This window comes from Ahaetulla prasina, chromosome 7, assembly GCF_028640845.1.
Source record: "Ahaetulla prasina isolate Xishuangbanna chromosome 7, ASM2864084v1, whole genome shotgun sequence".
In the NCBI taxonomy this organism is placed as follows: domain Eukaryota; kingdom Metazoa; phylum Chordata; class Lepidosauria; order Squamata; family Colubridae; genus Ahaetulla; species Ahaetulla prasina.
Window position 1 is genome coordinate 1,753,118 of NC_080545.1, and position 17,855 is coordinate 1,770,972.

Sequence of the window (17,855 nt, forward strand, 5' to 3'; positions counted from 1 at the left end):
CTCTTCAACTAAATAGCCCCAGGGGCTGATTTTTTTAAAAATTTGAAACACCATCAGCGTCCTACCTGTCAATGACTACTTCAGCTTCAACCACAACAATATAAGAGCAAATAATAGATACAAACTCAAGGTAAACCGGTCCAAACTCAATTGCAGAAAATATGACTTCAGTAACAGAGTGGTCAATGCCTGGAATGCACTACCTAACTCTGTCGTTTCTTCCCCAAACCCCCAAAACTTTAAGCTTAAACTGTCTACTGTTGACCTCACCCCATTCCTAAGAGGTCTGTGAGGGGCGTGCATAAGCGCACCTACATGCCTACCATTCCTGTCCTAATATTTCTTTTTTTACTTACTCTTTTCATGTATCCAAATTATGTTTATACTTTTACCTGTTATCTTATATATGATTGAGAAATAAATAAATAAAATCATCGCCTCCAGAAAAAAAGAAAACATAATTTGGCTTTAAAAAATGTAAGTCAGTCCTCAATTATGGAGGATAAACAGTGCTGTGATACTCCAATGAATACCAACATGGACCACCTGTGTAAACAAAAATACTATAAATGCTTCTGTATCAAAGCCATAGTTTATTAATATGATTTTTTGATGACATCATTACATAAACATAGACAAAAGACAATTGCTAGGAATAAATTCATCCCATGTTCCTTCACTATGTTGTAGGAGAAGCCGAGTCTTCTAAGACCAAGAAAAGCTTTTGATATAGGATGGCTATATGATGCGTTCCTGCAGATCCTTGACCAGGCAAATTTAAAGCAGATTTTGCCAAGAAAAAATTACAAAGCTATAGCACCATAAAAGGAATGGTTGCTTCTTGGTTATACTCAGATGAGGTGGAAAATGCAAGCAAGATATTACATTACAAATGTCTGAATTTTCTATGGAGATTCTTAGTCATCTAACTCATGGCTGTCCCAAAGATACTTTTTCAAAAGGCAACTGGACTTTCTTTGTTTTTCCTTGAAGGCGTTTCGCTTCTGATCTAAGAAGCTTCTTCAGTTCCTCAGTTCAGAACTGAAGAAGCTTCTTGGATTGGAAGCAAAACGTCTTCAAGGAAAAACAAAGAAAGGCTAATTGCCTTTTGAAAAAGCACCTTTGAGACAAGTGTATGAATTGTTTATCGTGGAGAAAATTAATTCTCATGAGTTTAGATTTCATTTCTTTTGTGTTGTTCAACTTGGCTTCTACTTTTCCTGCTAAACAGCTGTCCTTGGCTTTTTAAAAAAGCAAAACAAAAAAGAATGGATATTTCAGATAATCATCTTCAATGAAATTAAGTTCATGGAGAAGAAGAATATCCACAGGGTGTGCTTATAAAAGTCAATATAAGAATCCCATCAAGGCCATCAAAGCTCCACATCACTAATGGAAAAACATAATTTGACCCAGTCATGCATTAGTTTTAAAGATCTCTGGAAAAGAAATGGACAAAACAGATATTTATAGAAAAAAGTAGTTTTCTCCCCTTGTTGATTCAGTTAGCAGTATGAATGGAGAAGAATTTATTTAGTTCATATCCCAAAATGGTTTATCTATTTTCCATTTTTCAATCCAAGTAATTTAATCGTCATTTGAAATTCACTAGTTTTTTGAATTTTGCAATTAAAAAATCCCCAATAAGAAGAAAGTCCCCTAATTTCTATCAATATAAATATTTGCATGTCCGTGTATATCCTAAATATATATAAAATGAATACAGATATTTAAAAATATATTTTTAAAAAAATAATCTGAAAATGCCTGCAAAAACTATGTGATCAGGCAAAATTGCAAATAAAAATAAAATAAAATAAAATAAATAAAATGAAAATAAAAATGCACCAATGAGGCAAATTTGTTCTAAACCCATACCTTTTTAAAAATTCTCAAACTGAACTTTTACATATTTGCAAAAATTGGAAACTCCTTATTTTTAGGTTTTAAATTACAGCCTGGATACCAGCTAAACCAGTAAATCTGCATTCATGATGTTTAATATTGCAAACGATGTCTGAATGAGATTTTTATCAATCTAGAACAAGAAGAATAATCCTCATAGCTGCCTCTTGAATTATCTAATAAGCAAGAACATTAAGTGGCGTTTTAATAATGTCAGCAAATTAATAGTGTTTTTCCCTTCAGCATTTCCATTCTGCACGCTCATCCTCATGAATATATTCCACTGTATTTCCATTAATGTTACAGGCATTTCATTCTCAGTTTTTCAGTGATCTTAACACTCTATTGTGCAAACTAACTTCACTCTGGGGAAGAATGTGGTGTGAACAGATGCTCTGAAAATCTTGTCCAGATATTTGGTCCGTGGTGGTACATTCATATTTGTGTGCACGCAGTCATGTCGAGTGATACAACTGCCCAGAGAAGAACACCAAAATATTATTGAACTCTGATTTTTCTTCATGCAATGCAGACTTCCCACTCGGTTCTGTGTTATGCTAAGAATTCTTATTATCTGCATGCATTAAATATTCCCTTTGCCAATTAGACACTAATGTGGTACTGATTTTATGTGCATATTAAACGAACTTCAGGAAACGCTTGAAACCCCACACAAATGAAATCCCAAAGGAGAAGCTGTTTCCTCTTTAAAGAGCTGGGGGAGGGGGAGGAAGGGAAAAAACATGTAACTCTAACCTTGCAAAATCTTATTTGTTTGGACTTTAAGCATCGTATCATTTCAGGAAGCCAGCCAACTGTGTTTGCAAGAGAAGGGATTCTAAAAATTGAATATACTACGGACACAACCACACATTCCTTCTTTTTAACCTGTGTCCGTAATGACATCAAAGTGCACAGGGTTGTGATCAGATAGTTGTGATCTCACCTTCTTGATTTCTTCTTCTTCTTTTTTTTAATCCTCTCCCTGCTAAACTGGAGGCAGTGGTGGGTTTCGACGGGTGTTATCACTGGTTCGCTTCATGCGTGCGCTTTGTGTGTGCAGTGTATTTCGGAACAGCTGAGATATGGCAATCCGCTCTGCTGCGCCTTTCAGCTGGGCTAAAAACAACCGAACATAAGCTATATATAATGCAGGGGTGGGCGGGAGGGCCAAGCTAGAGAACCGGTTCGCTCTCAGCTCACCATTGCCACTACCGGTTCCTCCGAACCGGGCTGAACCACTAGGAACCCACCACTGACTGGAGGATAGATCCCACAACAAATAGAAAGGAGATCGGCGAATAGGGAACGAATTCAAAAGATCATCGGAAGAGCCAAGCACCGCTTTCTATCTTAAGCTGACAACATTGTTTTTCCCTCTTCTGCGTTTCCCTTTTTCTGTTAATGCACAATTGATCGATGTTCAGTTTTGTTTGCTTCACTGTTGAAATGGACATTAACGCTCGGCTACTGTGCCTGGCAAGAGATCAATTACAGGTAGTCCTCGACTTACGACTACAACTGAGAGCCCAAAATTTCTGTTTCTAAGCGAGATGTTTGTTAAGTGAGTTTTGCCCCATTTTAAGACCTTTCCTGCCATGGTTGTTAAGTGAATCACTCCAGTTCTTAAGTTAGTAGCCTGGTTGTTAAGTGAATCTGTCTTCCCCATCGACTTTCCTTGCCAGACGGTCACAAAAGGGGATCACGTGACCCCGGGGGACACTGCAAACCGTCATAAATATGAATCAGTGCCAAACATCTGACTTTTAGTCATGTGACCATGGGGAGGCTGTAACGGTTGTATATGCGAGAAACGATCTCTTTTTTTCACTGCTGTAACTTTGAACAGTCATTAAATGAACTGTGAAATGGAACATAACAGAAGCCTTTTAATACTGATGGACCGAGATGATGCAATAATAATAATAATAACAACAACAACAACAACAACAACAACAACAACTTTCTATTATTGTGGCACATGAAAAGTGCCTTCTTTAAACTGACCTAATTTTCTGGGCCAATTGTGCTTATTCCTCAACATCTTTTTCCAACAGCCAAATATATATATATATATTTTTTAAAAGAGGCAAAACCTTAGAAAGCATCTTGAGAGCAGGAATGGAAGCCATTCCACTCTCTCCTTTCCAGGCCTGTGTCTGCGGTAGGTCGAATTCTGCTGCTCGACCGAATATTTAAACTGGATGAGGTTGGTTGAAATTTGGGAAAACACCAAGACTCCCAGTGTTTGCTACTCTGGAAATTCTTAATTGGGAGGATGGGGAGAAGCACAAAACACAATTAAAAATTGGCACGTTGGGAGGCAGATTACATTTAATGCATTCTGGGGGAATTTAAGGGCTAGCGCTAACCAAAGATCACATTTTCTTCTCAATTTTCATTGCCAAGAAATAACAGAATTGCCCTAATACATTACTATTAAGAAGTAACAATAATTTAAAGCCTGAAACTCTGGGGAGCTTTGTCAATATAAGCTCCTTTCCCATCATTTTCTCCCCAGTTCATGCATCTTTCATTAGTCTGTTCTCAAAGGAGCTCCCTCTACAATTCATTTCAAAGGGGCCCAAAGTCTACCTTTAAGGGGGTAACAAGGCAATTACCCACATCTTCCAGCTGATTATTTCCACGGGGGACACATTCTCAAAAGATGTAGGATTGCAAAGAAATCCATTTTTATACCTGTCATGATGGAAGTCCTTGGAGCGATACCTAAAGGACTTCCTCGATATCTAGAAATATTGAATTGATCCAGCAAGAACAATCATAATTCTACAAAAAAAAAACCCCTCCACTTGGAGCTGCCTATATTCTTAGATGCTACCTTAATCATTCTTAGATCCTTGATTCGGACTCGAATTATTAAATTCCCACCAGTCTTAGACTGTCTGATCCATTAGTGGGATTAAAATCCCGTCGGTACCAGTTCGCTCATGGGCGGGCGTGCCTGTGTGCGCATGTGACACTTCTGCACATGCGCAGAGACATCCGGGCGGGTGGGCGGAGCCTCCCGCCGCTGCCTCTACCAGTTCGCCTGAACTGGAGCGAACCGGTAGCAGCCCACCACTGGTTTGACCAAGCTGCGTGTGTGAAGACTGAGGGTGACTTTCAGAAAACGTCCACGGGATTTTCTTGGCTGCGAGATTCAAATAGTTTCTTGTTGCCGTGTTGTGCAGTTTTGTTCCTTGATTTTGTTGTTGTTGTTTACTCCCCAGTCTACCCTCCAGTCATACAATCTTCAGGCTGTCTCCTATCAAAATATTAACCAAGTCTGGTCCGCATTACTGTTCTCTCCCACATCAATTGTTGCTGGGAATAAAGATGACGATTTACCCAAATATTATTTACTTAGGAGATAGGCAACTTGTTCAAGGCGGTGTCGTATTGTCTCTGCGGGAAGATAGGGGTCGGTTGGCGATAACCTCTGATCCTCTGTTATCCACTTTCCTTGAATACTGAGTTTGGTGGAATGCAAAAGTGTCTTTCCTAATGTTTGTTAGTTCGATAGTGGCCACCCTTATGGGAGAAGACCCAGCCAGGATCCATTTCCTAGTCACTTCCAAGCTAGTTCTGTGCAAATGGTCTCAGTCATTCTCTGTCTCATATAATATATGTGGGCATATGCACAGTTCGTTTATTTATTTTGTCATGTTTATGTAGTGTATATTGGAGGTGGTGACTCTTTGAGAGCTGTATGCAATGAAATTTCATTTTAATGTATGCCAATCAGTATACATTCAAAGTGACAATAAAGTTATTCTATCATCTATCTATCTATCATCTATCTATCTATCAATCTATCATGCATTATCCCTCTATCTTCTATCATCCATCCATCCATCCATCCATCCATCCTATTCTATTCTATCATCTCTATCATCTATTTGTATCATATATGTCTATCTACTTATCTATCCATCCATCTATCTAACAATCTATCCATCTAACATCTAAAACCTGTCTGCCTGTCTATTTATCACTGTAGTTTTTAAACTGTATTTTTGGGCTGCCGATTGGTCCTCTTCTCCTATTGGATTTGTTTTTACATCTGATAGAATACTTTCCCATCCCTAAGCCAGACTGGTTGTTTTAAAGAAAAAAATTGTGATACACATCACCGTAATGGATTTCCTTTACTTCTGTTACTTGAACATAGCAGTTAAGCCAGGAGTGTTTTAATGCTTTATAAACAAGCTGGAGGCATCTGCCTATTGTTCCTTGAGTAAAATAATAGAGAATGCCTGGATTAATGTAAGAATAGAATTATTCTTTCCTGGTTCTAATTGTTCTGGCTCAACCACAGGATTTCCTTCCTTACAAGCAATTACAGAAGATCTGCTTCCTTTCCATCTCTTTTTAACATTTCAAGAACCATTGGAATAGTTGCATTTTCTCAGCATTCTGCAGAAATGCCTTTTCCCCCCCCCCCTTTCTTGTTCCAGATTTAACCCATTAGTTCTGCAAGTTTTCAGGATTGTTTAGTTTGAACCAGACAAAATTCATTCAGGTACACGCAACGAAATTTCACTGTGATGTGTGCTGATTGGGGTACATTCAAAGTGACAATAAAGTTATTATTCCTATTCCAAAGCTTGAAGTAGGATGATGCTAAACAGAATAACAGAGTAACAGAGCTGGAAGGGACCTTGGAGGTCTTCTAGTCCAACCCCCTGCTCAAGCAGGAGACCCTACTCCATTTCAGACAAATGGTTATCTAATCTCTTCTTAAAACCTTCCAGTGTTGGAGCACTCACAACTTCTGCAGGCAAGTCGTTCCACTGATTAATTGTTCTCACTGTCAGGAAATTTCTCCTTAGTTCTAGGTTGCTTCTCTCCTTCATTAGTTTCCATCTGTGGTTTCATGAACTATTCTCCCCAATATATAAAATAATTTTCCAATTCATTTATGGGAGTTTTAAATTAAATTTAAATTTGTGGTAGCCTTTTTTGAAAAATACTTTTAAAAATAAATAAATGCCTTTAAAAAAAGATAACAAGGCATCTCCTTTTGTCTCTTAATCAGTCATAATAAAGGAAATTGCATATCCACCAACTGTACCAAAAGAAACTACAGATAATACTATTTTTCCCCTCATTTTACTTTCCTACTTCTCCTGCTTTCGTCATCCTTGCTTCTGAGCTCAACATCCTGGATCCTTTTCACAAAAAAGAACGAATAGTTTGAACAATTGAACTTTCTTCCTTCAGTGCACTGGGTAACGTGATCCAGAGTCCAGTTACAGAAAAAGGCTGCAATCAGGAAGTGTGAAACTGTGCAGGTAAATTGGAGTCCATTTGGTCCATGCATGGAAGTAGATGGGATCATTGAACTTCGCCCATATTTGCATCTTTATCTAAGAGCCTTTCCCTTTCTCCTTGTGGAGTAGGAAATATCAAGGAGCTATTTTTAAATTAGATTAGATTCACAGAGTTGGAAGGGACTTTGTAGGTCATCTAGTCCAACCCCCCACCCAAACAGGAGACCCTACACCATTTCTGACGTATGGCAGTCCAGCCTCTTCTTGAAAGCCTCCAGTGATGAAGCTCCCACAACTTCCGAAGGTAACTTCTGTTCCATGGGTTGATTGTTCTCCCTGTCAGAAAATTTCTCCTTATTTCCAATTTGAATCTCTCCTTGATCAGTTTCCATCCATCATTCCTTGTCTGGCCTTCGGGTGCCTTGGAAAAGAGCTTGACCCCCTCCTCCTCTCTGGGGCAGCCCCTCAGATATTGGAAGACTGCTATCCTGTCTCCCCTGATCCTTCTCTTCACTAGACTAGCCATGAGGTTCTCCTCATGAACCCCACAATTGGAAGATTCCCTAACAAATAGTTCTCCGTGTTCATGATTAACCAGGATATGGTGAAGTTTGGCTCCAACCTCTTTCCCTGTGTGATAACCACAGATTGTTTCAGTGCTGAAAAAGATTCGAAAGATGGTGTATAGCTAGTGTGACCGTTGTGCTACGGCTATGTATTAAGCGAGGTCCTACGGCCTTATCTTTACCAGTGAGGGACTGGCCCAAAGTCACCCAGCTGGCTCTCTTGCCTAAGGTGGGCTATGCTGTCCCCAGTTCGGGTCTTAGCCTGGTGCCAAAGCCAATGATGGACGCCAGACACGAGGGGCAGGTTTTATTGGAGTCCTCCAAGGAAAAGGGCTCCTGGCCAAAATGCCAAGAACTAAGAACAAAGGATTAAGAAAGCTTTATCATCATCTAATAAACATCTATATCTATCTATATCTATATCTATATCATCTAATAAACATTTTAGTAATAATTCTACAATTTGTTCTATTGGTCTCTAGCTGTCCCTATTCCTAAGCTAATGAATGCCCCAGGAGTTATCTAATATACATTTTATTGGCTGCGGGCCATCTGTATTCCTATTTTTTGATGAGGCCTGCAAGTTGTTTAACTCTTGTTACTTTTATCAGCTTTCTAACTATCCAGAATTGTTACAAGATTTACACCCATGCATATTTCCTGTAGATAAGCATTCTTGGTTCTTGCCAGACAGACTCCACAATGAGAGACTTCCTGATTGACTTTCAAGTGTGTATTATGACCTGGCTTTATTTTAGCAGACAGCCCAACAGCTAGAACTCACAGTCTCCTGGTTTCTAGCCAGGTGCCTTCACCGCTAGTCCAAACTGGTTCTTCTCCATGTGAAACTGAGCTGGTTTCCCACCCACCCACCCAACATTTCATCCATCCTGTTTCAGAGGGAGGAAAGGAAAGAGAAGTGGCGGCTTATATCTTTTGATTCGTAGAACGAGGAGACGTTGTGAGGGCACAATGTGCCACTTATTCTGTCACAGTGTGTGGTCCGAAAGAGGAAGCCCACCCTCCCTTCCACATCCCGTCATTACGGGCATTTTGCTAGCATGTAATAAGCCGCAATCAGGGCCTCCGTGTGTAGAAATTACATTAAAGATGATCGGCTGTAATCTTCCTGCACGCTACAGTCAGTCCTTTAATTAAAGGGAAGCCATTGATATACGAAAGAATTAATTCCTCCAATACAACAGAGACCTCATCAAAGGCTGGCCTCATTTGGACAAATTAGAGAGTAAAGATTTTTTGAAGTTCTGTGCACTGCATGAAGGTGGAATCAATGCAGGGAAGTTATTGGAAAGATGCTCCATTAAGGGGAGGAGGGTCTCATTCCTGACTTGACATTCATTCCAAGGGTATTTTAAAAAAGGTCATCAAAACATCAGTTTGAGCATTTTGGCCACTTTCCAATTTTGAAAAGACCTACAGAACCTGCCTACAGATCAGGGCAGTGGTGGGATTCAAGTAATTTAACAACCGGTTCTCTGCCCTAATAATTTCTTTCAACAATCAGTTTGCCAAACTGCTCAGAAAGTTAACAACCGGTTCTCCCAAAGTGATGCGAACCGGCTGAATCCCACCACTGGATCAGGGGTCTCCAAACTTGGCAACTTTAAGACTTGTGCACTTCAACTCCCAGAATTCCTCAGCCAGCAAAGCTGAGGAATTCTGGGAGTTGAGGTGCACAAGTCTTAAAGCTGCCAGGTTTGGACACCTCTCTATAGATTCTTCTGGTTGACACGTCATTGCTACATAGCAGTCACAGAAATAATGCTATCTTTATAAAGATGGTGTTTCCTTAGTAGTCCTTTACTTAAGATTGGTGGCTTAGTGGACGTTTAAACTTACGACGGGCCTCCTCAGAGCTGTTTGCAACCCACTTCTGAAGTTTCAAAGGCTGGACCCCCCCCCAAGGTCACACGACGTGACATTGGATGTTCAGTAACCAGCCTGTCTTTTTATGCCTGTTTGCAGCATCCATTGGTCCTGGGTCCATGATTTATGATTTTTTTTTGCTGAAAACTATTCAACACCACCGTCAGTGCAACTACCCTTCAAAAAGACCTTGACTATGTGTCAGATTGGTCTAACAAGTGGCAACTTCAAATCTCAACCAACAAACGCTCTGTCTTGCACATTGGCAAAAAAAAATCAAAACATAAAATACAAATTAGATGGACATGACCTTGTAGATGACCCTCACTCAGTTAAGGACCTTGGAATACTCATTTCTAAAGCTCTAAGTGCCAGAGCCCATTGTAACAACATTGCCAAAAAGGCATTAAGAGTTGTTAACCTAATCTTGCATAGCTTCTTCTCTGGTAATATTGTATTACTAACTAGAGCGTACAAAACATTTGCTAGACCAATTCTCGAATAGAGCTCATCTGTCTGGAACCTGCACTGCATATCAGACATAAATACAATCGAGAAATGATTCTTTGACAAAATGACAAAATTAGTAGACCAGAGGAATGCTGTTGATATAATTTACTTGGACTTCAGTAAAGCATTTGATAAAGTAGACCATAACCTACTACTAGATAAAGTAGAAAAATGTGGGTTAGACAGCACCACCACCAGATGGATTCGTAACTGGCTGACCAACCGCACTCAACGTGTAGTCCTCAACGGAACTACATCCACATGGAGGGAAGTATGCAGTGGAGTACCCCAAGGCTCTGTTTTAGGCCCAGTACTCTTCAACATCTTCATCAATGACTTGGACGAGGGGATAGATGGGGAACTCATCAAATTTGCAGATGACACCAAGCTGGCAGGAATAGCCAACACTCCAGAAGATAGGCTCAAGTTACAGAAAGATCTTGACAGACTTGAACATTGGGCGCTATCTAACAAAATGAAATTCAACAGTGAAAAAGTAAGGTTCTACATTTAGGCCAAAAACAAAATGCACCAGTACCGTATATGTGGTACCTTGCTCAATAGTAGTACCTGTGAGAGGGATCTTGGAGTCCTAGTGGATAACCATTTAGATATGAGCCAGCAGTGCAGCAGCTGTTAAAAAGCCAACACAGTTCTGGGCTGCATAAACAGAGGGATAGAATCAAGATCACGTGAAGTGTTAGTACCACTTTATAATGCCTTGGTAAGGCCACACTTGGAATATTGCATCCAGTTTTGGTCACCACGATGTAAAAAGATGTTGAGACTCTAGAAAGAGTGCAGAGAAGAGCAACAAAGATGATTAGGGACTGGAGGCTAAAACATATGAAGAACGGTTGCAGGAACTGGGTATGTCTAGTTTAATAAAAAGAAGGACTAGGGGAGACATGATAGCAGTGTTCCAATATCTCAGGGGCTGCCACAGAGAAGTGGGAGTTGGGCTGTTCTCCAGAGCACCTGAGGGTAGAACAAGAAGCAATGGGTGGAAACTGATCAAGGAAAGAAGCAACTTAGAACTAAGGAGAAATTTCCTGACAGTTAGAACAATTAATAAGTGGAACGACTTGCCTGCAGAAGTTGTGAATGCTCCAACACTGGAAATTTTTAAGAAAATGTTGGATAACCATCTGACTGAGATGGTGTAGGGTTTCCTGCCTGGGCAGGGGGTTGGACTAGAAGGCCTCCAAGGTCCCTTCCAACTCTGATGTTATGAGAGAGTCCAGAGATATTTTACGAGAAGAGTCCTCCATTCCCCTGCTCGCAATAAGATACCTTATTTATTTATTTTATTTATTTATTTTATTTTATTAGATTTTTATACCGCCCTTCTCCCGAAGGACTCAGGGCGGTGTACAGCCGAAATAAAATACAGAGTATATACAATTAAAAGAAATTAAAAGAAACTATTAATAAATGGCCGATAATTTAAAAATTTACAAATATTTAAAATCTCTAAAACCCCAATTTAAAATCAACTATTTATGCCAGTCCTGCTTGAGTGAATAAGTATGTTTTTAGCTCACGACGAAAGGTCCGAAGATCAGGCACTTGACATAAGCCAGGGAGGAGTTCGTTCCAGACCGTCGGTGCTCCCACAGAGAAGGCCCTACCCCTGGGAGCCGCCAGCCGACATTGTTTGGCGGACGGCACCCTGAGAAGGCCCTCTCTGTGAGAGCGTACGGGTCGATGGGAGGCATACGGTAACAGCAGGCGGTCTCGTAAGTACCCGGGTCCTAAGCCATGGAGCGCTTTAAAGGTGGTAACCAGGATCTTGAAGCGCACCCGAAAGACCACAGGAAGCCAGTGCAAACTACGGAGCAGTGGTGTTACGGGTGCACCTCAAGGGCAGCCCCATGTAGAGAGCATTGCAATAATCCAGCCGAGACGTAACCAGAGCGTGAGTGACCATGCATAAGGCATCCCGGTCAAGGAAGGGACGCAACTGGCGAACCAAGCGGACTTGGTAAAAAGCCCTCCTGGTGACGGCCGCCAGGTATTCCTCAAAGGACAGCCGGCCATCCAGGAGGACGCCCAAGTTGCGGACCACCTCCTTTGGGGCCACTAACTCGCCTCACCAGTCAGCTGCGGGTGCAGCTGACTGTACCGGGGTGCCGGAATCCACAGCCACTCCGTCTTGGAGGGATTGAGCTTGAGTCTGTTTCTCCCCATCCAGACCCGTACGGCTTCCAGGCACCGGGACAGCACTTCGACCGCTTCGTTGGGGTGGTCCGGGGTGGAAAAGTACAGCTGAGTGTCATCAGCGTACAGATGATAACTCACCCCGAAACCACTGATGACCTCGCCCAGCGGCTTCATGTAGATGTTGAACAGGGTAGGCGAGAGAATCGACCCCTGAGGTACCCCACAAGTGAGGCCCCTCGAGGACGACCTCTGCCCCCCTGTCAACACCGACTGCGACCGGTCAGAGAGATAGGAGGAGAACCACCGATAAACGGTGCCTCCCACTCCCAATCCCTCCAACCGGCGCAGCAGGATACCATGGTCGATGGTATCAAAAGCCGCTGAAAGATCTAATAGGACCAAGGCAGAGGAACAACCCCTGTCCCTGGCCCTCCAGAGGTCATCCACCAACGCGACCAAAGCCGTCTCCGTGCTGTAACCGGGTCGGAAGCCGGACTGGAACGGGTCTAGATAGACAGCTTCCTCCAGGTGCCGGGGAAGCTGCCATGCAACCACACTCTCTACAACCTTCGCTAAAAAGCGAAGGTTGGAGACTGGACGATAATTTCCCAAAATAGCTGGGTCCAGGGAAGGCTTCTTCAGGAGAGGTCTCACCACCGCCTCCTTCAAGGCGGTGGGGAAAACCCCTTCAGCCAAAGAAGCATTTATAATCCCCTGGAACCAGCCTCGTGTCACTTCCTGAGCAGCCAGTACTAACCAGGAAGGACACGGGTCCAGTAAACACGTAGTCGCATGCAACCTCCCCAGCAACCTGTCCACGTCCTCGGGAGCCACAGAATCAAACTCATCCCACATAACCTCAATAAGACGAGTCTCTGTCACCTCGGCTGAATCATCGCAATCATGGTCCAAGCCATCTTGAAGCTGAACGATTTTATCGTATAGATAACCGTTAAACTCCTCGGCTCGACCCTGCAGGGGGTCATCCCGCCCCTCTTGTTGAAGGAGGGAACGGGTCACCCGAAACAGGGCGGCTGGGCGGTTATCTGCCGACGCAATGAGGGTGGAAACGAGAACGCCGCCTCCCTCATTGCCACTCGGTAGGTCCTGGTAAAGGACCTCACTAGTGTCCGATCAGCCTCGGACCTGCTGGACCTCCAAACACTCTCTAGGCATCTTCTCCGGCGTTTCATCTCTCTCAGCTCCCCGGAGAACCAGGGAGCCAATTGAGATCTACGCCGGGTCAGAGGCCGCAAAGGCACGACACGGTCCAAAGCCCCAGCCGCGGCCCGATCCCAAGCCGCAACCAGTTCTTCAGTCGTGCCGTGGGTAAGATCCTCAGGAAACGGCCCAAGCTCCGTCAGAAACCTCTCCGGGTCCATCAGGCGCCTGGGACGGAACCAACGCATCGGCTCCGTCTCCCTGCGGTGGTGAGCAGCGGTTCGAAAGTCTAGGCGAAGGAGAAAATGATCTGACCATGACAATGGTTCTTTCACTATATCTCCTAATTCCAGATCATTAACCCACTGACCAGAGATAAAAATCAAGTCTAGCGTGCCTCCCCCGATGTGTGTAGGGCCATCAGTTACTTGAATCAGGTCCAAGGCCGTCATGGAGGCCTGGAACTCCTGAACCACTGTTGATGACAAGCCGGCCGATGGCAAGTTGAAATCTCCCAAGACCAAAAATCTGGGGATCTCAACCGCCACGCCAGCAAGCACCTCCAGTAGCTCAGGTAGGGCTGTAGTCACGCAGCAAGGAGCCAGGTACGTAATCAACAACCCCATCTGATTACGATGGCCCCACTTCACAAGGAGGGATTCACAGCCAGCTATCTGAGGAACACTATTATGCCACTAGACTCCAAATTTTGGGCTTAGACAGCTTAGAACTATGCCGACTTTGGTCTGACCTAAGCATAGTACATAAAATTATCTGCCACAATGTCCTACTGTCAATGACTACTTCAGCTTCAACCACAACAATACGCGAGCAAATAATAGATACAAACTCAAGGTAAACCACTCTAAACTTGATTGCAGAAAATGTGACTTCAGTAACAGAGTGGTCAATGCCTGGAATGCACTACCTGACTCTGTGGTTTCTTCCCCAAACTTCCCAAACTTTAAGCTTAAACTGTCTACTGTTGACCTCACCCCATTCCTAAGAGGTCTGTTCTGTAAGGGGCGTGCATAAGTGCACCAGTGTGCCTACCTTCCCTGTCCTAATATTCCTTTTTTACTTACTCTTTTCATGTATCCAAATTATGTTTATACTTTTACCTGTTATCTTATATATGATTGACAAATAAATAAATAAATAAATAAAAATAAAGTAAAAACCAACATTTATTTCTGGTTTTGGGTAAAAAAAAATGGCACATCGCAAACAATAGATTCACTTAATGACCATGGCATTCTCTTAACAATCATGGCATTCACTTTAGGACTATTATGTTTACTTAAACCACCACCACAAAAAAAAAGGTTCAAAAAATCAGTCGGTCAGGTGAATAATCGTTTTAAGACCGTCCCAGACCATGACTATAAATGGACAGGCTTCATTACAATTGTAAGTTGAGGAATACCTGTCTCAGCCAAATTCTGAATATACCTATTCATGCAGAGAGACACATGCATGAATGAACATAAATCCATCCAGAGGCTGGGGGGAAAACAGAATTTTTGTTTTATAACATTGGTATCACAAGGAGGATAATCTCCCAGCAGAGGATGAAAGAGTTGATAGACAGCATTATTTGCCTGATACGATTACTTTCACTAATGAAAACTTCCACTAATGAAAGCTCCCAAGGTTCACATAAGTTCACAACGAATGTCTTTTTTTTTTCCTCCCCCAATTGACTTTGCCAAAATATATTGTCAGGATAATCCATACAGAGTCCTGTTAGACTGAACAGCCAGCTAAAAGCAATGCAAAGTATTATCTGGAAGAAAAGCAGAAAGAGAGATGAACAAAAAACGTGATTCTTGAGAGAAAAATATTGAAGAACGATAAAATCAGAGTTCCGGGCTTAACACGAGAATTCTAATCTAATATTTTTATTATTATTAGCTGTTTTCCTCCCTAGTTGGTGCTGAACGTCTGGAAACACATTGTATAATGATTTATGTAAACGGCACACATTTCCTTCCTTATTCTTCACACACCGCATTGCCTTCCTAAACAAATGAACGTTATCGTTACTTGAACAATTACTTTCCTTCTGTTGCTTTCCTTATTTTTAGTATCATTCCGATTCATGACCCAGGATGATTTAAAGAACATTGCATAATCTCTGGCTCCATCATGAAATAACATCATGATATACTTGGATTCGTTTCAAGAGGATTTCAACAGAATTAACTTTCTCTCAGGAACAGGATTTCAATTACAGATTTTTGGGAGCATTTCCTCGCAATTGAGCTCGCTAGCAGACGTGCAACAAGATCTGCCCTTGTCGTAGAAGAATTATATTTCTATGTAGGACCTCACTAGACCCTAGGTTGGACATGGACATTGTTGTGGTCCGCCAGGAGCCTGCAGACCTGGCAGCGGAGTTAGACAGTGAGGAGGCTGTGGAGGACGATGGGCCAGTCCTGGAGTCAAGGGAAGGCCCGGATGGGGCCAGGGCCATCTGGGGGCGATGCACGGACTCCGGAGCGTCCAGAGGTGGACAGCAGAGAGGCAGAGGAACAGGAGGCGCATGAATAAAGCTTCCAGAAGGCAAGAGCTGCTGAAGCAAAAAGGACTTGGGAGTAAGGCCAGAAGACGATTGGCCACTCCCATAATCCTTAAAAGAACAGCAACGAGCCATTGGGTTCTTTGTGGAAAAGCAACGTTGATTCCATTGCTTCTTGTCAGCATCTCTTGAACTTTGTGGGTTTTTTTGCCAAGAAAAGCCTTTGGCAGGTTGCTAAAGACAACAAAGGTTGGTGATAAGGCCGAAGGACTGTTTATGAAGAATTTGTTTTGGACTAAGCTGAGAATGAATTCATTCTCAGCTGTTTTAATAAAATAAGTTTGTTCAGGACTAATTGTGTTTGGCAATCACTACTTGGGCCTCGGTCACAACAGACATCATGGGATAGAGTTGAATGATCTTTTATCACGTATTCCTTTCAGCCTCGTATGAGATGGAGCCACACAAGTCTCATGCTTAGACTGTTGGGTAGATCCTTCAAGGTCAACCCTTCAAAGCAATTCTGGAACAAGAAACAGTAAGGAAGGATTTGAAGAGGGCTGTATAAGAAGCAGAAGAAGCAGAAAGCGGCAAGAGAGGACATAGACAGTTGTTGGCTGCTGCTGCTGGTTTCTTGAGTACTGCTGATTGGGTCTGATTGGAGCAAGGCTCTAGTTCAGAGATGTCCTCCAACCTTGGCAGTTTTAAGACCTGTGGACTTCCCCAGCCAATTCTCCAGATGAATTCTGAGAGCTGTCAAGTCTGCAAGGCTCAAAATTGCCCAGGGTGGATATCCCCTTGAACTTGAGGGGCTGCCACAGAGAGGAGGAGGGGGTCAACCTATTTTCCAAAGCCCCTGAAGGCCAGACAAGGAATAATGGATGGAAACTGACCAAGGAGAGAAGCAACCTAGAAATAAGGACAAATTTTCTGACAGTGAGAACAATCAACCCATGGAACAGAAGTTGCCTTCAGAAGTTGTGGGAGTTTCATCACTGGAGGCTTTCAAGAAGAGACTGGACTGCCATCTGTCAGAAATAGTGTAGGTTCTCCTGCTTGGACTAGGGGGTTGGACTAGATGACCTACAAGGTCCTCCGTTATTCTATCCTATTCTATTCCCTACTCTACTTGAAGCAGCTGAAGAGATCATATAAGAAACCTTACATCCAGTGATGGGATTCAAGTAATTTAACAACCGGTTCTCTGCCCTAATGATTTCTTCCAACAACCAGTTTGCCAAACTGCTCAGAAAGTTAACAACCGGTTCTCCAGAAGTGGTGCGAACTGGCTGAATCCCACCACTGCTTACATCCATACTGGACATTGTTGGATATTCAGAACTGGATAAAACAACATCTTGTGGAAAATCAGTGCATTTTTTGGGGGGGGGGCTGGGTTTAACCGGTCTTCTACTCCAATACATCGTGCTGTAATATTGATAAATGAAGAAATGGTTTTCTGCCATTTTTCCTTTAAATCTTCATGCCTTCAAAATGTACTGAGCACATACTTCAGCTTCCTTCCTGCCAGCCCTCCACATGTTGAATATGTCCCAATCTGGCTTTATCTTTTTCTTCCTTTTTGCAAAGATTTTCTCCTGCCAGAGGAACTGTGACTTTTTCCTGGACTGATGTGGAGATAATGTCTCTGTTTATTTGACCCATATGCAGTTAGTGTCAAAAAAAATAATGAATCCTGCTTCCTTTAGCTTCAGCTTGTCTCTTGGTGGGTTTTGTGTGTGTGTGTGTGTGTATATACAATCAATGAAGAAATAGTTTACTATTGACTTATATGGGGATTTTTTAAAAAAAAAACATATTTTCCAATCTACAATTTTGAGGATCCTGTACAAGGATCAACAGCTC